This window comes from Copadichromis virginalis, linkage group LG1, assembly GCF_057382275.1.
Source record: "Copadichromis virginalis isolate Kocher_CV1m ecotype Utaka linkage group LG1, C_Virginalis_male_GT1.1, whole genome shotgun sequence".
NCBI lineage: Eukaryota > Metazoa > Chordata > Actinopteri > Cichliformes > Cichlidae > Copadichromis > Copadichromis virginalis.
In genome coordinates this window covers 31,943,095-31,965,372 of record NC_140618.1, presented here as the reverse complement: position 1 = coordinate 31,965,372, position 22,278 = coordinate 31,943,095, and the positions used below count along the sequence as shown (strand labels likewise).

General features: G+C 39.8%; 1 protein-coding gene across 2 annotated transcripts in view; it reads left to right on the top strand.

The window, feature by feature from the left end:
* Positions 1–22,278, top strand: part of kcna4 (potassium voltage-gated channel, shaker-related subfamily, member 4) — a 66,834-nt gene that overhangs the window by 33,658 nt on the left and 10,898 nt on the right. Inside the window, exon 2 of one of the 2 annotated variants that reach the window (XM_085459818.1) lies at positions 14,581–15,693. The exons of the other annotated variant lie outside the window; for it this stretch is intronic. The gene's annotated coding sequence lies outside the window, so the exon portion shown is untranslated. Of the gene's footprint in view, positions 1–14,580; positions 15,694–22,278 lie in introns of those variants that run through there. 2 annotated transcript variants of the gene reach the window in all.

The window sequence follows — 22,278 nt, the reverse complement described above, 5'->3', positions numbered from 1 at the left end:
TGAAGTAGGAGAAAAAGCAACTCACTATTAACTTAATTTCAGGCTTCAGACTGACATCGCTCATTAATTTTCTTCTTCTAAAAAAGCAAAAGCAAATAAAGACTTCTGAGGAAGACGTCACTTAGGGCAGATGGGGGACGCTGTGGGAGACGTGACGGACAAATCAATTCAGCAGAATGACAGGGTGCAGTATTGTGGTCCAGCCATGGGAAGACTCAGTAAAAGAACAAAGAGAGCAAAACCACAATGGCAAAGGCATGGTAACCGTGTAAAATCTTTGTTGCAATCTATTTGCAGTGTCTTCTGGTTTCCACTGATTTTACACCAGTAAGCATAGTTTTCCTCTACCATGGTCTTGGGACAGCACAGGAGGTTCCTACTACTGACCACGTGCCCACCAAACCAGTGGGAAACACTGTACTGTGGATCCATTGTAGTTTCTATATTATTCAGTTTATACCTGTAAAAACAGTTATTAATTGTCAGTAAATATCCCTGACTACAACATCCCACATAGCAGACAGGTCTGGCCTGGATCTGGTGTCAAGCCGGCACTGCTGGCTGACTTTTGGCATGGTAAGTGGTATGTCATCGAGATGTAGGCCAGGCCTGGCGTAGATGGGACTATTTATGTGATGGCATGCCATATCAGGCCCGATTATGGTTTGGTTTATGTGGCCCAGGCTCATAGAAAACAGTTCTGTCCCAGATCCGGCATCAAGCTGGCACTTCTGACTGACAGGTGTCATGGCAGAGTGTATGTCAACCAGATGTGGGCCCGGTCTGGCAATGATGACACTATTTATGTTCCTATTTTAGTTAGAAGATCCAAATACCACGTTGCAATACTGTACTGCTATGGTAGCCAACGTTTCAAATGCAGGTTTGACCGGGTTGTGATTGTACACTTTATCCAAAGCCTAGTGAGGGTTTACCACTGTAAAGGCTGTAGCTCTGGAGGTAGAGCCAGTCATCTACTGATTGGAAGATTAGTGGTTCGATCCCTGGCTCCTTCAGTCACATCAAGTCACGTGTGAATGTGCATCCATGTAGTCAGGAAGCACTTTGAGTAATCCAGGAGAGTAGAACAGCGCTATATAAGAGTCAGTCCATTCACTGTCTCAACTGAGTTTCTTCATGTTACTTTTGCACTATTATGTTCTGGCACATGTTGTTATTACATGGCTTGATTAAGGTACACATTAGGCAGACATCTGGGGCCATAGCTGAAACTGTTCTGGGCCAGGACAGGGCCAGCAGTGTGTCCTCAAATGGCCTTGAGCGGGCCCATGTGTGGGCCACCTCTGGCAAACCAAATCTGGGCCACCAAAGGGCCGTCATTCTTTGCGGTATGTGGGCCAGATCCGGGCCATACCAGTTTTGCTTGTGGGATGTACAGTAGTCAGGTTTCACAAACCCACTCCTGTCCTCATGTGCAGAAAGCTGGGGGGTTGAGGGCAACAAGGACAAAATTATGAAATCACATCAAAGGGAAGCTCAGAATTTACTCTTGGTTTGTTGCTAACTAATGATCATTAATTAAGGCCAGGTTGGTACAACTACAGTTATTAGTTAGCATTGCAAAGAACCTGAGCCACAGGTTCACAATTAAACTGTGCATATACAGAAACAGAACTGTGCTTCTTTGATTTCTACAGCATGCATTTACCATGAATCGAGTGTGGGCGAACATGATTTCCACTCCCACAGTAAACCATACATGGATACATACAGTACTTTGATTACTCTTTGGCAGTGTCAGTAGGTAGGAAGAAGGCTGGGGTTGCATCTTTGTTGCTGATTTGGCAGTCCATGCAGGTAGGCGACTGGCACCTCCATGTGTAAGGAAGAAAGCACATGATAGTCTACTAGCTAGCCTTGCCAGACCAACAGAGGAGTTGGCATCAACAATGATGATGAATATTGCAGCAACCTAATTGAGAGAAAAATGGGACTCATTTTTGCTGGGTGAAAATTGTATTCAAGCTCGAGTCGAGAAGTGGTGAATTTAAGGTGATTGTAGAGATTCCTGTAGAGATTCCTGGCAGCTTTTACAACCGGAAATGTAACATCTTCGTTGAAATCTATTCACATGGCTGGAAATAAATAGAAAAAGATTCTTTTTTTTATGTTACAGATTATTTATTTTCTTTAAAGTAAAACAGATTTTCCTCTCCCCCTGTAGCAGAATTCAGGCTGTTGGCCTTGCTTGATAAATCTCACCTATGTGATAGTGGGGAGATAAACACGCTGTTCAGCAGAAGTTTTCAAACTAATTGCATGTTACTGGTGTATTGACTAACCTCTGAGAAAATACAATTAAGTTTCCATTCAAAGTTCCTGATCAATTTTTATCCAGCAGGGTTTAATTTAGCAAACTGTGTAGCCTGTGGGACTCTGTCTAGTCAGAGTAAGAAAATACATTCAGCGCCAATCAGATTGTGACCAGAAAGAATTAACTATTGAGCCTCGTAGAAAAAAAATCATGGGTAAAGTTAATTGAAAAAGTTGTCTAAGACAAGCTCAAAACATTTAAATCTATCAAAAGGACATTTTTTTGGTCACTTTGGGTAAGCATACAGCAACACAATAATGTTATGGCAAACTTGTTAGAAGACATCTGTTCATGTAACAACAGAGCAACATTTTGCACTTTTAGACTTATTTCTGGGAGCCTCAGAAATAATTCAAATACAGTCTTTTAGCTCCATTTTTAGTCTCATCGAACTCCTGAGCAAGAGTTATTTTACTATTTTAGAGGTCTAAATATAAAAAGAGTTAGAAAGACTTGACAATATTAAAACATAATATAACTTCTCTGTGGTTCTTAATACAACTGACCACCAAATGAGCAATACTATTTGGCACATCCCTAAAAAGAACATTGGGCTCAATTTAAGGACATTTTATTCAAACGTCATTTCAGTACTCAGTTTGTTTGTTTTTTTGTTTTTTTTAAACATTATGTTTATTGACTTTTATATTACAGAACAAGCAAAGAATAGTAGTACAGTTAACCTGAGATTTATATTAAAGAACATAGTCCCCAAAATAAACAAATATAAATTAAAAGAAACAACAATAATAATAATAAAAATAAATAAATAATAAAATAAAACAAAACCGATGCACAGCATGGTAAAACAAACAAAGCAAGACGCGAACGAAAAATAAAAACAACAAAAACAAAGAAACAGATAACAAAGAAAACAACAACAAAAAAAACCAAAAAAACAAACAAAAAGAAAACCACACACACACAAAGAAACCCAAAACTCAGCACCAAGCATCACTTTCTAAATTAATTCCCTTCATAATGTCTCAGAAACTCAGTTAAAGGTAACCATATTTCTTCAAAATCTACTCCCTTTCCTCTGATAATATAAGTAAGTCGTTCCAATACAATACATGATGCCATCTCCTTCACCCACATATGACTTGAGGGTGCATCCACTTTCTTCCAATACAAAGATATTAAGCGCCTAGCTTGCAGGAGGCCAAAGTCAATTATTTTAGCTGTCTGGTGCTAAAGTCACAGTTCTTTGGATATACAGTGGGGCAAAAAAGTATTTAGTCAGCCACCGATTGTGCAAGCTGCCCCACCTAAAATGATGACAGAGGTCAGTAATTTGCACCAGAGGTACACTTCAACTGTGAGAGACAGAATGTGAAAAAAAAAATCCATGAATCCACATGGTAGGATTTGTAAAGAATTTATTCGTAAATCAGGGTGGAAAATAAGTATTTGGTCAATAATAAAAATACAACTCAATACTTTGTAACATAACCTTTGTTGGCAATAACAGAGGTCAAACGTTTACTATAGGTCTTTACCAGCTTTGCACACACAGTAGCTGGTGTTTTGGCCCATTCCTCCATGCAGATCTTCTCGAGAGCAGTGATGTTTTGGGGCTGTCGCCGAGCAACACGGACTTTCAACTCCCGCCACAGATTTTCTATGGGGTTGAGGTCTGGAGACTGGCTAGGCCACTCCAGGACTTTCAAATGCTTCTTACGGAGCCACTCCTTTGTTGCCCGGGCGGTGTGTTTTGGATCATTGTCATGTTGGAAGACCCAGCCTCGTTTCATCTTCAAAGTTCTCACTGATGGAAGGAGGTTTTGGCTCAAAATCTCACGATACATGGCCCCATTCATTCTGTCCTTAACACGGATCAGTCGTCCTGTCCCCTTGGCAGAAAAACAGCCCCATAGCATGATGTTTCCACCCCCATGCTTCACAGTAGGTATGGTGTTCTTGGGATGCAACTCAGTATTCTTCTTCCTCCAAACACGACGAGTTGAGTTTATACCAAAAAGTTCTACTTTGGTTTCATCTGACCACATGACATTCTCCCAATCCTCTGCTGTATCATCCATGTGCTCTCTGGCAAACTTCAGACGGGCCTGGACATGCACTGGCTTCAGCAGCGGAACACGTCTGGCACTGCGGGATTTGATTCCCTGCCGTTGTAGTGTGTTACTGATGGTGACCTTTGTTACTTTGGTCCCAGCTCTCTGCAGGTCATTCACCAGGTCCCCCCGTGTGGTTCTGGGATCTTTGCTCACCGTTCTCATGATCATTTTGACCCCACGGGATGAGATCTTGCGTGGAGCCCCAGATCGAGGGAGATTATCAGTGGTCTTGTATGTCTTCCATTTTCTGATGATTGCTCCCACAGTTGATTTTTTCACACCAAGCTGCTTGCCTATTGTAGATTCACTCTTCCCAGTCTGGTGCAGGTCTACAATACTTTTCCTGGTGTCCTTCGAAAGCTCTTTGGTCTTGGCCATGGCGGAGTTTGGAGTCTGACTGTTTGAGGCTGTGGACAGGTGTCTTTTATACAGATGATGAGTTCAAACAGGTGCCATTCATACAGGTAACGAGTGGGGGACAGAAAAGCTTCTTACAGAAGACGTTACAGGTCTGTGAGAGCCAGAGATTTTCCTTGTTTGAGGTGACCAAATACTTATTTTCCACCCTAATTTACGAATAAATTCTTTACAAATCCTAACATGTGAATTCATGGATTTTTTTTTCACATTCTGTCTCTCACAGTTGAAGTGTACCTCTGGTGCAAATTACTGACCTCTGTCATCATTTTAAGTGGGGGAACTTGCACAATCGGTGGCTGACTAAATACTTTTTTGCCCCACTGTATACCCAACACACACATTTTTGCTTCAACAGGTATATTTACTCCAACAATCTTAGATAAAGTTTGCGTGATTAATTTCCAGTACTGTTGTAATTTTGGACAGCTCCATACACAGTGGAGCAGAGTGCCCTTCTCGTCTAAACATTTACTGCAGCTATCTGGGATGACAGGCGACCAGCGATTCAGTTTGACTGGGGTTATATAAGTTCTCATCAACCACTTATATTGGAGGAGTTTCATCCTTGTATTAATTGATTGTCTTTGGGCTTTTAAACATGCAGTTTCCCAGTCCACCTCGTGTATCTCCTCTTGGATGTCAGCCCTCCATGCGTCCAACTTGTCAGTGGCAGATTCCCCATCATGTGTTAACAGAGCTGTATAAACTGAAGAGATATGACTTCTGCCCACTGGCTTTTTAAGTATGACATTCTCCAATTGTGATAATAGTGGCTCAGATACAATCTGTTTATATTTTGACATAATGAAATGTTTAACTTGTACATATTTTAAAAAATGTTTTTTGGGGATGCTGTATATTTGGCATAGCTGATCAAATGTAAGAAGGTTGCCATGCTTATAAAGATCTGCCACCTTCTGTACACCTTTATCTGCCCAGATTTTGAAACCCCAGTACTCAGTTTTTAAGTTTTGTTTAATTTTAATAGGACTCCGTCATTGTCCACTGTACCCAAGAAGGTGAAATTTTGATGTGCTCCATGATTCATCTTCTTTCCTGTCCTGTTTGTGTTTCTGGGATCTATGGATTTGACTGGACCCTTGAAAATATCAGAAAATGTTTTTTGATGGGGTTTTTTGGAATCAAGAGAAATTTTAATATATGACTAATGCTAACCTAGTCATAATATAATACCAAACCACTTTTGGGTTTCTAATCAAACATTCAGAACAGAATTGTAGTGGGTCAATTTTTCCGAAACGAGTTCTAGTTTGTAATTTAGTTGTGAATTGGGGGATATATTGCCAGCAGTTTCTATCATCAAGGGAAACAACATGGTATTTTTTATGCTTGGCAAGACAACTGACAGGCATCTACATCTGCTGTTGATAAGCGATTGTAGGCGTTTCATTAAGTCACTGTTGAAGTGCACATGTGAGAAATGCCTGCGGGGGCACTAGATAGAGGAGGCTGGTTTGGAGGTGGTACGATGTGACTGACGGGGATGAGACGATAATGACAGTTTTCATTTTGGGTAAACGGCTCTGTGCTTTTGTTCACACAAATTATGAAATTGTGCTTAATGTACCATGAGCACAGTTAAAATCTATACATGAAATTAAAAAAGTAATGAACAAAACAAAAAACAAAAACCCGGGCAACGCATAATAGGTTAAAGTCACGCATTTGTGTCGTAGAAGATTTAGTAGTCGTTCAAGCTCTAAAACAGTAGAGGAAATTTGAAATAAGGGACCACATAGTCTGGAGCTTCTTTAAAAGCTGCACAGAAAGCCTGGATTTAGAGAAAAAAAATACAAGTTTAGTATATTTAACTGTTATGTCCACTTTAACTCTTGCACACTGTGTGCTGTGTTGTGATATTGTTGGAAACTACTGAACAGAGTGACGGACAAATGACTGAAGCATTCAACTTCTCTCAATTTACGTGGCAGTTAACCACAAAAACAAAAAACATTACCAAGCTGACTTCAGGATTGCCAGGAACATTAATGCAACATCCACTTTTATATAATTAACAAGTGTTGCATAACATCAAGCTCAATCATTATTGAGTTTATCTGACAGGGAAGTGGGGGCATGTCTAATAAATTAAAAAGCTTGGGAGCCACCGTGTATAGCATTACACTGTTAACAAGACTTGGCATCTAAAGCCATGCTAGCGGCTCTGTGAGGTTGTACCTTGCCATATCAGAGCTTTGAGCTATAAATGCAAACATCATGCAGCGTGTTGACGGGGATGCTGTTTAACAGGATCTTCACCGTCTTTACTTAGCATGCTTAGATGCAAAAATGTGCTCGCAAGTGCGAAAACACAAACTGCAAGCAAGACTGATTAAGCGTTGGGCATGGAACATAAAAGTGATCAGAATTTTTCCTTAAGGAAATCAAGAATGGATGTAGAAAAAATTTATGTATTTGTATGTAAATATTGACATTTCTGCCTGGATCAATGTAGCAGAAAGGCCAACACTGCCATCCCCTAAAGACATGCGGCATACCTAAAAATACATTACAAATAAATCCTTTAAACACTCCCATACAGTACAGCACTGATTGGAACTGATCTACACAGTTACTGAGACACTTTATCATATTAACATATAAACTTGTTATCATATTAAAGATAGGGCCCTATGCAGACAATCTATTTCAAATGTATTTGTGTCAAATTGTGTTTCTAAGAAAGGAAGATGGCTCTAATTTTGACATTTTGGACTGTAAACCCTTCGTTCTGTCAGTAAGTCGTGGGGCTAAAAAATTAGATAAGAGGGTCTGTCACTATACGTCAGTGTCACAGAAGACAGAACCATCTAAACTTATAGATTGTTTGGCTGCTGGCTTGGAAGTAATTGAAGCTAACCCAGATTTCAGCTGCTTTTTCCATCTTCATGCTTTTTGTACTGTACATTGGTTATGTCATTCAAACACAGGTCAGTACTTTTGGACAATTAGTGACTGCTCATTCAGAAATAAAAACCCAAAACAGGGACGATTTTGTTCAGCTGCATTCAGTGAAAGTATTCTTGTTTAGAGTGAAGCAGAGTGTTGTGACATTAATGATATTTCCTGACCACTGCCTCCGTTTCTGTTCTAGCTTTAATTCACCGTGACAGTCTGTCATGGTGTAATGCGACTCGTTGTGTTACACATGTGCTTTCCAAACAGCACCTCACACTCTCAGACCAAGACACAAATAAACACAAAACACCTGAAGCTCGGCTTTTTCACGCAGCAGCCGACACATCTAATGAGAACCACAGAAAACGTTGATGGGACCGCTGGAGTTTGGGCTTCACAGAGCACATTCATAGACAAGTCTGCCTAAATGAACAGCATCAGATAAGCAGATGTGCAAGTTATGTTGGGTTTTTTTTTCTAACGGAAAGTGCTGACAGAGAGCTCAGTGACAGGGTTGAAATGAGCACAGTGTGTATTATGTCCCCGGCGTACATTGTGTTGCACGTACCGTCGATCCTGGCCTGAATATTTATAGTCTATCTGTGTTCATTTGTGTATGTTTATGTGTGTGTGTGTGCGCGTGAATCTGAAAGCCAGTGTGGATGTAAGAGCCCTGCAGGGGTGTGAGGCAAGAAGCAGCAAGAGGCAGAAAAAATCCCCGCTGCCTTTGGATTAGTGTCAGCAAACAGGAAGCCAGGCACCGTGCTCCATGTGCCTGTGCACTCTCTTAAAGCCAGTCCCTGTGGCATTATTTAGCTTTTTTTTTCTCAAAGTGTCATATTTTTATGTCTAGGGTTTGGATCAAAACCCAGCTAAAGTTTTCTGATATTACCTTTAATGTCTTTTACAATCTTTCTTCACAGACTGTGTATAAAAGATAGATGTCGCCAATGTGATTTCACGTCGCCACTTGGCGGATCTATGAGATTAGTTAGCTGCCTGAATCTTTGGCTGATGTGGAAAGTAGAAATCAAATAATTGACATGTATTTTTGATGTTATGAACTGCAAAGCCAGTCACTTCTGATCATCAAAAGTAGGCATTTGACATTTTCACAGCTGAAAAGCGTCAAACTTGGCTACTCACAGCCTACTTCAGGACTTCTACATGACCTTTTTTCTCAGCTCTGTAGGTCACTACTTGTCTTTGATAGTTAAAGGATAACCAACAAGAATTGCTGTGCATCAGTCTGTTGATGTGGATCATTTGATCAGAGTGGCTTTAAAACTGCCCTTTGCGGCTTTGTACAGTTCTGATTCTGATTATTTAATGTTAAAAAAACAAACAAAACAAGTGTAACTAGGAATTTTAAATCTTGGGACTTTGTGAGATGTCTGGAAATATCACCACTCCATTTTTTCCCACTAAAAAGCAGTGCATACACCGTTTGTGGGTCACATCTGGTCTGTTGGTCTTTGTGAAAACATACAAATGCGCCCGTGACATCAGATAACCTGTGAAATCCTTTGCAAAGGACAAAGTGGTGTCTGTTTCCACCTTATAAACAACTCTGTTTCCTGGACAGCTTCCTTTGAAAAAATGAAACAAGTGACTTGCCTGCGAAGTTCCTGCTGCCGCTTTGATGATAATAGTTGCTCGTGACACCTAGACCGGAATATTTAGATGAAAGTTATAACAAAAACACTTTGGTGTCATAGAGAATATTCTCAAGGGAGCCAGAGCTCAAGCTCAATCTGTCATAATCACACATATATAGTTAAAAAGAAATTAAAAGGTGACAGTTGAGTTGACATTTTTGCACCTGTGGCAGATCCAGAGGAATTTTTTACCTTTATGTCAAAAAAAGAGAGAACTCTTTAATATTTAATCCCTGCCTCTTGATTTTTGCTACATTAATAAGACCAACTAGACCCATGATGCATGAGAACAGATTTATTTGCACAGATTTAACTGCCTGTGTAAAAAAAACCCAAAAACAAGAGTTATGAATGCATTTGTAGCAGGAGGCTGCACGGTTGATGTGCAATCTAGGTAGCAAGTAATGAGAAGGTGTTACGTCTCATTTCCCAACTTGATTCAACAGTAATAGTTCTTGCTGCTGATGTCCTCACCTATTTGCCCTCTTGAGGAATTTATTCCACTCCAAGATAAAGATGATGTTGTTCTGCCCGTGTGAAAAACCTTGCTGCTTTGCACATGCTGGCAGGAAGTCTCAAGCTAAAATAAATGAAACGGCTTCTTGATTCACAGCTGTGCATTAGTTAGTTGTTGCTATCAAAATGTAAGGGCAATAATAGAAGCTTTTTCCCCCCCAGACACTAGTATCTGTAGTCCTTCTCTGGCTGGTAGATCTCTGCAGTCACACCTTTGTCTCTCACGCTCATGTTTTTTTTAAACGAATAGCACTCAGTGCATCGTCTGTGACTGTAGGCGTCAAGACTGCAACCTCTCTCATCATGATAATAAGCGCTCCGTTTTAAGAATAACGAGGTCACGGGACACCGGTCTTGCACGTAAAGGATCGTTGGACAGCAGTAGAGAATCTCACTGCGTGTCGGATATCGTGGTCATAGGTGTCATCATTTTTTTCAGTCAGTTTTATCAATCCAGAATCATTGATACTTGGTATTTTTATACTTGTCCTTTCTGTAAATACCTGAAAGAAATACACCGATTGTCAGCCGTGAGTTACTGTCCCTGATTATACTGTAGTAAGAAGGTGCTGGTCAGCTAAAGCTTAAAAGGCAAAAGGAGAGTGTATTAATTGATTTTTTTAAACAAACAACGTATTTTTTGTTCCAAAACAGTAAAATGACTCTTCAAAAACAGGTGAACTAACTGTTGAGTCATTTGGATTATTAGCTCTATCAGTCCCTCCCCTACAGTTTTATTAATATCCTTTCGAGCTTCAGGGCTGTAAAAATGTCTCCCACATAATGCTGTACCTGAGGGCTCTGTTTCTGGCAGTCTCTACTGGGCGCTCTCTACAAACACCATAATGATTTTAAATCCATTCCCAACAGAAAAGCTGCTGCTGGGCTCTTGCATCGTGAATAGGGATGGCTTCTGGGTACGCAGGTGGATTGTCGGATGTGAGCAGGTTTGCGGTGGTGCTCTTGGCTTAGCCTTGAGCAACAGTGTCTCAATGTGGCACTAAAAATGGTCCTGCCTCCTATTGGCGAGCTCACAGCTGTGAGGCCAGTTACATGACAATATTCTCCCTAGATCTGTTTTAGTTTAGCAAATAAATAAATGGAATCTCTTGTTCTCATTTATAAAGTGTGGGTATTTTTTTTAACCATTATTTCCCACCACTGAGGTATTTAGTGTTTTCCAGGTATCTCCCCTTTAACATCGGTGGTTTATGTGTAATTCACAAACTGCAGACTGTCTCCTGGGCTGATGATTGTATTACTGAGAACTGTGTAGAATCACCCAGTAAAAGAAAGGTAGTATTATAGGGAATGATGAGACGCAATCAGTTCAGTTTCAATAGCATTTTCAAGCTTAAAAGCAAAGTTACACTCATGTTTGAATGATTTGAATGCATCTTTTATACTTAATGCTGGTATGTAAATAAATCTGAATGTAAATGATTGAGAACAGACGTTTCTATGACTGATTTTTTTTTTTGTACTTGTGATACTGTTACACTTTGGGTATAATATAGGTGAGTACTGATGTTTGTTATAAATGCATATATTATACAAATTAATGCAAATGTTTGCACAAACAACACCTAATAACATTAATAATAACCACTCTGCACCTGCTGAGAAGTTGCTTTCCTTCATACATGATACGCTCCAAAGTTCCTTGCACAACAAATGGCTCATTCTAATATTGCACCAACCCATTAAGGGTGAAATGAAACTTAATTTATTGCTATGATATGTGCTCATAAAATATTATTTTTTTTAAACTGTCTTCACACAGTATATCATAATAACGCTTATAAACCTCGGCAGATCACAGCATGGGTCGCCTTGCCTAGTGTGGCAGTGCCGTGGACATCTCTGCTGACATATTCAGTGTGTGTTTCAGTGTTGTAGTAAGTTAGTCATGGTTCTCTTCAGCTTTAGGTTGCTCTACTCGTGCACAAACACACACACAGCCGCTTTTATTTCAAGAATTGTGACACAGTGGCTTTTTAGTGCCAGAACGCAATACTGTAAATCGCAGACAGTGAATAATATTAATGACATTCACTGATCTCTTCTGAGTTCCCCTCTCAGGACAGTCTGACGCTCAGTATATTGAGTGCTCATGCTGACATTATTGAATCCTATATTTGCCCTCCTACCGTTACAGGTGCAGTGTACTGGAGCGCAAATATACCACAGGAGCCCCCCCAACAAACAAAACCTGGAATGTAAACAAGCACAGGTTTAGCTCCAAAGTCCTAATAAGGGAATTAGATTAAAAACAGTCAGTATGTTTGTTGTAATTGCCTTGTGCCTGCTGCAGCTATGATTGCATACAGAATGCCTTCAACTCCTGGGAGACTTTGTGGAAATCCTCAAATTATTGAGGTGGAGAATTATACAACAGCTGCTCCGTTTAAAGAGGACGCTTGTCTCTAATAGTGTGCATCTTAATAAGCACAAATAGCTGTGGCACAAAACAGTTCTGTGAAATGTTTCACCCTACAGGGGGTAGCCAAAATAACAAACACTTCATGAGGAAGGAATTAAAATTTGAGTTTAATCAACATTAAAAACAGCTACAGAGGAGCTTTTGGTTTTTTTAATGCGGCGTATGTCCGTCATCACGCCGCTATAGGTTTCTGTCGGGCATGTGATCACAGTTTCTCTTTCGTATTTGGAGTTTACCTGTTTTTGGCATACACCTCTGTTATTTGTCTGATTTTAGACTAATTAAATACAATTTTTTTCCTGTTTTTTTTTTTTTTACTAAACGTACAATTTTGACAACCAAGCTGCTGCTTTGCGTTTATAACCTGGTATGACACTGACATCAGCTCTACTTTGGAGCAGCTGTTGTTATACTTGAGCAGAAACCAAAGATGACTGTTGATTGATGAAAAAACAGGAGCTGTCGCTGCCCTATCCCTACTGGAAACCCCCACACTAGTGATGCGCGAATGTTTACTGCTGTACATCAAATGGTCCAAGGAAGAAACTGAAGCAACTTACACCAGATTCTGATATTAAAATAAAAATGTTATATTTCATTTTACTTGTTTTTTCTCAATAAGAGATGCTTTCCCTTTATTTCAGAATATCTAATACAGTGCACTACATTGAACTACATGGAGCTGAGTGTAATGGGCAACAACAACAAAATAAAACTAGCATTAGTGGCATAATGTAAAAAAAACTTAGTAAAACACTACATTTTGGGTAATTATTCATTGCAATAAAAAGCATAAAATTAAATTAATGAGATGTAAGTGTTATTAATATTATTTATATATATGTATTATTGAAATTATTATTATTTTAGTGGTTGTGTAACACTCACACTATATGTATTTTTATCAATGAGTATGTCTACATTTTTATTTAAAAAATCAACATATCAGGTGTGGTCTTATTTAAGCTTTCCTGTATAAATTTCTGCATTTAAGAAAAATAATATAACACACACATATGTATGTGTATATGTATATATATATATATATATATATATATATATATATATATATATATATACACACACACACACAGACAAGAAGAGAAGAGAGAGTAATATAATAAAAGGAAATCAGTTTTATCTGTTGGATGAAGACAGACCTTTTTGTTGAGACAACCAAGAATATCCATCCATCCATCAGGGGTCGGGTCGCGGGGGCATCAGCCTAAGCAGAGAAGCCCAAACCTCTCTCTCCTTACCCTAGCAAGGCGTTCTCAGGCCAGCCGAGAGATATAATCTCTCCGGCGTGTCCTGGATCTTCCCCGGGGCCTCCTCCCGGCGAGACATTTCCATACCTCACCCAGGAGGCACCCAGGAGCAATAACACTATCTACAGCTTTCACAAGTTGCATACTTTTAAAATGCTTAGCCTAAACCTTGACATTTGGACATACACGCAGACATGCACAAGTGTTATGATTGGCCACAGTTTTGCTGATGAAAGGCTTGATTTTTCATCTTCTCAGCGTACATAACCTTTGCCCTGTTTGAGCGAGCCCTGCCTGTTTTGCTAGCAGCAGGAATTGACGAGGTAACGTTTACAGTATGTAACTGAAAGTCAGAGGCGAGTCATGCGCTTGTGTGGATGGGACTTATCTGTGTGTCTCCTTCTCCAGCAGGATGATGTTATCAAAAGTTGTACACCCAAACAACAATGGGTGTGTCTAGTGCTGTGACATTAGGGCTTCCCCGGTTTGATGGGACGGTGCAGCATTAAAAAAACAAAAAACAAAACCACTGGTTATTTCACTCAGTGTAAATAAACTGTATCAGTTCAATAAATCAGAACCCCCTGTCATTGGATGAATATGATACTGGCAGACAGAGTAAACTGTTTTAAGTGCTTAAGCTACTGAAGGATAAATGAACGTAAGCATGTTAAGGGGTGTATAACAAATGGTTTATTTATGTAACTAAACCCCCATGTGGTCTTATACAAAGCTCAGACGTATCCCCTGCCAAAGTGCTTCAGAAGGAGCTGCTGCTTAATGACCCTGATGTTTATCTGTAGTGAGTGCATCTTGCCCAACTTTTGGGTGGGAAAGGAAAATATGCACAATATCAGCTTGGTGTTTGGGCAAATTGCTCCATCTTGAGGGTGCCGTTTCGTCAAGCATGATTATAGATTTCCTGTTTCTCTCTTTGTTGCAGCGCTGCCAGTTACAGGGAGAGGGAGTATCCCTGCACCCCGCCCGCATCTCTGGAAATCACAGAGAACAAGCAAAACGTTGTGACAGGTCATCTTGAGCACAAGCGGACACTGAAAAGCAACAACCGGATGACACTTGGCGTTTGGACAATTGGAGGAGAGAGCTGCTGTATGGTATCAGTAAACAAACCCTCGAAGGCTGAGACTGGAGTTAGCGTGTGAGTGAGTCGCGGCCCAAAATGATTGCCTTAATTACTACACATGTAAAGATGTATGAAGTGAAGATAACTAAGAAGACTTGTTCAAAAATACAGATGTTTTATTTACATGTGAAAAAAGTGTCTTGTAAGGAACAGATGTGAATATTTTAATATGATAGAGATAATGTTTGGTCGTAACGTCGACATGTTTTAGTTGGGTCGGCTTCGTAGGTGTCATAGGTTACTAAATGGTGAGTTTGCTCTGCTTCTGTGCGGCCAGCAGTATGACTTTTTAAAAAAAAAAAAGAAATCTCGTTTCATATTGTCAACCACACAAGGCTGGCCTGAGTTGCTCGCTTATCTGTTGGCAAAAAAAAAATTAAATAACGATCTACGACACATTGTGTCATAACACATGGAAATCCTCGTCCGGAAAGTGTATAGGGTTGGGAGAGAAATACGAGACATATATTGACTGGCTCAATGCAACACACTGAAATACATCAGAAGATTATCCTCTTACATTAAGATCCACTTACACTAAAGCAAAGATGTCAGGCACATAAACACCCATCATAAATATCAGCCACACTCACTTTCTATCACAGCAGACGAAACTCGCCGGGCTCTCACTGCTCGAGAATCATTGACGTAAAGACGAAATACCTTACGTTTCTTTTCTCCGATGCAAATTTAGAGCTGACCAGCTGCTTTGTTGATATGTTTTCACTTTGAATTTACCTGTATGCAAAAGTAACATGGACGTGTGTTCTATATTTTTTTAAACCTAGCCTTGATAATTACATTAACCAAAGGTGAAACCCTGAATTTACTGTATGTTGTGGACTTCTGGAAAATGTTGTGACATAGATGCACACTGAATAGGAAAAAAAATGTAAATACCAGACGTTTCTACTTGTGTGTCCTAAGATGTGTTTCGCAGATAGAGTAATTTGAGACTTTTCACTTTCTTTGACTGTTATGACCATCCACCATAATCCTCTGTGTTCAGTTTGTCCGTTTCACTTTCTTCATATTGTTGCGAATGCTGCTCCAACATTCTTCAGTGTACTTCTTTATTTCATTTGTTCCTTTTTCTTCTTTTGTCTTTTTAACAAAACTCCCATTGAAAATCCACTTACCTATTTATTTGGCATATTGAGACATGAGGTTACTGATGTCATTTGTGCAGCTTTGTGAGAGGGGCGCTGGCATTTGTTACCGCTCTTAGATCTGCAAAGTTGCCTGTGAATACAAGGATTAGAAATGTCCACTGACATGCCAGTAGTAGTAAATCATATCACATACATACATATATAAATATATTTTAATGAAGACATTGTTTTCCTTTAAAAAGCACCCTTTACATACACTATTTGCTTTAATGGCACATGAAAGCTTGTGTCCTTCATCTTATCTTCCAAGTTCTCATGTGTGCTCTTTTTCTGAAAATTCATATCTGTAATTACCTCAATATAGTGACCCTTACGAAAGATGTTTACTGAATGTTAAAAAATTTCCTTGGTGTCAAATTCTTTTCTTCTTCTTTTTTTTTTTTAAATCACCCTATAGCCACAATATTTTAAAAACAGATGTCAGTGGTTTATTTGGGGTACTCTTTATAGAAAAGATGTGGGGGTTTTTTCGTCAGTTTACTTTATCATTGTGAGGAGGGATACCAGCAGTTTAACCAAGAACACCAGTGCACAGTAGCAGAGGTTAGGGACTGTCACTTTAAAAAGTTGCATAACAACAAATGTGTGAAAGAAAGGAGGGGAAAAAGGTGATCCAAAAGGAGCAATCACACATCCAATTGTAGCTAAGGATGCACACACACACATATGTGATGCAGCATGTGACAGCAAACTGGTTTCATTTATCTACCTTTTATGATGAGATTGTAATTTGAAGATGTCAGACTGTGCGTTGGAGTTATTGCAATATAGTAAGAATGAAAATTAATAGTCAGTTGTAGCACATTTGTTAACTTCTGATAAAATCTGTGCTAGCATCATGCGAAACCATTGATCACTGTAGGCTAACGATGTGAAAGTCACACCCTTGGGCGTTGTGTCTGCGCTGAGCAGGGGGTTTCGCGTCATGGCTAAAACGTTGGCTGGACGAGGTGTTTATTTGCAGTTTATGCATCACAAACTGTTAAACTGTATTTTGGGGGCATAGCTTTAAGAAGCATTTGCAAGCAGTGACGCTACAATAAATATTTGAAATATTCGTGAAGTCCAGTTGTTCTTGATTGCGTCGTTGCTGGGATTCATGGTCCGTATCTTTGACCGGCTTTTTGCATGCTGCATCACATATACGTCCAATGTTAGTGTGTGCCGATTGTTATTGTCGACTCATATTGACAGAAACATGATTTTCTGTGATGCAAATTGGTTATTTTTTGCTGGATAAATGTTCAGCAGTAGTGTCATGAAGGGTGGAAATTCTTTAAAACAATATTCTTCTTGACTTTTGCACAGCAGAGGACTAAATGACAAAAATCATATCAGCACCTCCTATCATCTATCAGCTAAAGTTGTTGTTTTAAACACTGCTGTTAGCCCAGATTTTACAGTTGGCGTATTGTTTCTTTTAGCTACAATTTGCATGTTTCTTTAAAAATCACGTTAACGTAAAACTGGAAAAAAAATTTTGACAAATGTAGAAATTATTAAGGGAAATTAAATGAATGAAATTAAAATGTTTATGAAACAATATAACAAATGATTTGGCTATTTAGCACACAGGCACAAAGCTTTGGAGCTATCACATTTTTCTTTGATAATTAAAACAACAATTCATTATACGCAGAGTTTAAGCTAAAACCGGCTCCTAGGTACTTATCAACTGTACAGACAGTCTGTCTTTCCCCAGCTAGAAGGACGAAAAACTTATTACCCAAAAATGTTGAGCTATTTCTTTCACAGGTAGATTAAATCAAAATTGTGACTGATGTCCAAAAATATATTTTCAGAAGTAATCTCATTACACTGATCTTGTCAGATTATGTGCCTGAAGCACAAGATGTTCCAAACCCGGAGAGGCCCAGGGAGCGTCAGGAGAGGCCAGCACAAGCATTTGAAGCTGAACAATAGCTCACGGGGTGTTCAGATATCTGAGACGCAGCTATCCCAGATACTATTGCACCAACTGCCAGTGATGACCAGAAGCTGTGTGACACTGATATATTTATGAGGGACAAATTAATTAGCTACAGCTTGGTGTTACCACAAAAGCCAAAGAGTAATATTCCCACAGGTTAGTAGACAGAAAAAGAACATGATCAGCCTGCCAATTGATCCCGCAGGCCACCGCATTCAATCAAGCAGAGCAAATAAGCACCAAAGGAGGCTGGAGGAAATCTGGGCACTCTGTAACCCATTTCCTCAATCTATGAATTAAAATAATTTATTTGGTTAGACTTGACAATTGTGTCGAGCTGCACTGATGCACAGCACTGAGTTATATATGCTCTAAACTAAATACTCAGAAGGAAACCAAGAAAAATGTCACATACAAAGACAGAAGATTACCAAGGCGGAATTTCAGCCTTTGAAGCAGAAAATCATGGACGTGTACACTAAACAGAAAGGTCCTCAGATTATCCAGCCTCATCATCCAGGTCCTGTCGTGAGCAAACTTTGCACTGCTAGGCATTCCTAAGGACGCTAAAGTGACCTGCGGTAATAACTGCAGTGATAATTTGTTGTGATTCAGCGCAGCAAATGAGCAGATTTTACAAAGCTGCTGGGGAGGTTACCAACAGTTTGTGTGGGGACATTAGATAACACACAGGACGAGGTGAGAGGAGAACATTTTAATTACAATTGCCTTGGAGCTAGAAAACTCACCAACGCTACATGTAAAACATTTCTGAATGCCAGAGAGAGTAGCTCACACAACTGCTGACCAGAGTCGCTCAGATCAGTTTTGAACTCAACACATCAAAGAAAAGAACTAGACTCAAACAAAAGAAAACAATTGTTGGGACTGAGTTTTAGATTAATAACACCTCTTACGTAAGCGCCCACATTGTGAGAAAGTGCTTTTCTGTCGAAGCTCACGTATTTCTGAGGCCTAAACACCTGCGAGACTCTTCCGTCTCTGTGCAACCGAGCAAGATTAAGTTTTAAGATGAATGCCTCCTTTAGTCAATAACAAAGGATTTACTCACTGAAAGAAATCACCGATTGGTTTCTAAAGCCAAGACAAACAAGACGGTTCAGATTTAGCTGAGAAAAAAGTTTCTTATGGTTTTTCAGCGTTGATCCAAAACCGTCGAAATTACATCCTCATGTTCAGCCAGCCTTTGAATTTAGTCCAGGTTTCAGTTTCTTCGTACATTTGGGCTCCACAATGACAGAGCATTTCACAGAGCATCACAGTTATTAAAAACCAACCCGAAAACCAAGACCCTGCTCAGTGAAACAAAAATGTCAGTTTTGCCTTTAAGACTGAATTTACTCTTCATACACTGAATTTGATTCAAATTTAAAACCCTCTTTTTGTCTCCAGATATCTTGAAAGGACAAACCGACTGAGCCTGATATCTTCACATTGCACCCGGAAAGCACTGCAGATGCTTCCATGCGGCTCGGTTTGGATATTACATCCCGCCGACACATACTGTACATAAATAAAAGCGCTGCATTATTATGAGGATAAAAGCCCGAGTGTTTATTGTAATATCCACAGCATTAGATAACAGCAGAAACTCGTTTTATGTCTTAATCTCCTTATAAACAAGGTGCCCTGTGAGGAGCGCTGCAGAACTGTTGAGCGGTGACGCAGTTTGCTTTTGCTGTGAAGTGTTTTCGTGCTGCAAATTCAATGAACGCAGTGTTTACCTGTCCGCATCCATATATTTAGAAACCGGTCTGAGATATGAGACAAATAAAACAAAAAAAGCTTTGCATAATTTGTTTGTGTCTGTTGGAAATACAGCTAATGTAAGCACAAAGGTCAGATTACTGGGTTTACAGCGAGGATGACCACATGACCACGAGTATTACGTTGGAATTGGAAGCACTTTTAGTAGTTAATACAGAAGCAACTATAACTGGTCATACATGTAACTCTACCACAAACCAGTGATATCCTTGCTGCGTTTCTCTAGACAGAGATTACAGGGCTCAACCATCTTTCATCAAAGTACGAGACATATGACTTTTTTTTATTAAGTGTGGACTTATCTCTTCGGTTGTTGATGGAAAACAGGTTCTAGCTTATCCAAATTCAGGCCATGATGCTTTTATCATATCCCAAAATGTCAGACTGAGAATCTGAGTTCTTCTGGATTCTGAGGGAAATTGCACCAGTTAACAAATGACGAATGACTAAATAGTTGCAGCCCTAATGGAAAACAAGACAATTTTTTTGGAACATTGTGTAATTCCCCCCCTCGCTCTGTGATAAATGCTCTGTGTGTCATGTCTCAGTAAAACGCATTCGAACGCGTGAAATTAGACAAAACACAAGCAAACAAACTAAACGTTTCCACCAATTCCGCAACACGTTTGCAACATTTAGACAAAGCCAAAAATGGGAAAATTGCCGTCATCGACAGGTCCGGCAGTAAATGTGCTGCAAATGCAGAAAACGCACTCTGATGCAAAGCGCCCGCTTCTTTATTCGGCCGTTGTCTATATTCCCAGCACGTTCTGTCCAGTTGCACGTGCACACTGAATGTGGTGAAGATGATTGCTTCGTTTAATTGTGTTTCGTCTATTTGCATGTTTTGGTTAATTACGGAGCGTTAGCTTCTCTGGGCCTGCCGTAATCCTCGCATCCAAAGTATGATTTAAAAGCCCGCAGACGGTCATAAAGATGAAACGTGCTGTTTTTCGGGACGCGCCCAGCACAGAAAGATAATTAGTATGTGTCCTTTTACCTACAGTATGCAGACCAGTTGCTGTAGCCAATAATTTTGTCATGAACAGACTGCATGTGGGGCACTGCACAATTCCCCCCCAAAGCAAACCTTCACATTTACAGGCCAAGAAACAGTGAGCATGTGGGAGTATCACTTTCAAGCAAACGGGCATTCTTTATGCACAACATTTCTAATTTAGCACTTTGCAATTAGGTCAGAAACTCTTAACCTGTGAAACCGACGTGACAGTTGTTTCTGATCATTACTCCAGGAGAGAATTTGACAGGACAGAGACGGGGTTCAAAACCAGGATAATCAGGCGTCTATGCAAGCTGGTGCAGATTGGTCAGCTACAAGTAACGGCGGTCACAATCCAGCATATCTACTATTAGTCTCGATGATTCTCACGATCGCCTCACTCGCAGTGGAAACGCCGTCTACGTGCAGCCACGAGAGGTGTTTCTACATGCTTGCTGCTCTGCTGCTGCAGTGTGATGATGACAATGATGGCGATTCTGTTTTTTGTTTAGGGGGTTGAGTTTACAAAGGAGGGATAATCATCATTGATCAGTGCAGAGAAACTGGCAGTAGTTATTCATGAATATGTAAAATATTTCTACAGTTCAGGTGTTGAGAAATATCCATGTGAGTTTTGGCCAGCCTTGCTTTTATTCTGCATGATGCTTTGTTTTGAGAAATATGCATCCTAATCCAAGGTATGTTTGTATTCCTTTCCTGAGGGTGCGCCTCTCTTTCTCCTTCACTCTCTCTCTCTGTATCTTTGGAGCTTGTCACTTTCTGACCTTAATTGTCCTGTTTTGTTTTCTTCTTTGTTTTATTTATGATTTTTTTTTTTTTGATTAGTTTTTTTGGGGGTAAGCCTTCCAAATTCTGGATTTTCTACATTCATAACATTTTGTAGACAGCAATATGAGATGTGATTGAAATGGAATATGTGCAATGTTGATTAAAGAAAAATATAATATATTCAATAAAAATCCAGAAAACAGAAGTATGCTGCTCATCATTTTGCTGTCATAGACAAACCTCATCTGAAGGCGGGTCTACAGTAATCTTAGAAATCCTGCATGTTTGCTTGCAGGCTGACGCGTTTTCTTGCCTCTATAAATACTCAGTATGAATAGCTCTAGTCTAATCTTTAATCTTCATTACTTACAAATATAACAAGGCGTATTTCAGTCTTCTATCCTATACATTTTGGTGCACCCATAGAGCAGATGTACAAGCCTGTAACTGATGGCATGGATGGTGATGGACTTGATCTTCCTCAAAAGTACTTTAACCAGGACAGTGTGAAGAGAATCAGATTGGGGCCTTGTGAGTGTTTGCCCTTTCTCACACAGCAGGAGATGGTCTGTGAGTGCAAGTAATACTTTTTCTTTCTTTTTCTTTTGATTCAGCTTGGATGCAGGAGGCAGCACCTAATGCCCAGACAATTACCCGCTCTATGGGCTCAATCAGACATTATAGGACTTTGTACCAGGGAGCTGGCAGGTTAAGGACCATTTAATGTCCGTTCCAACTGACTCAGGCATTTGCGTCCTCGCAAGCAGCTGAGTGAATTTGAGGACTGCGGTGGATGTGCGATACAGCTACAGTTTTCT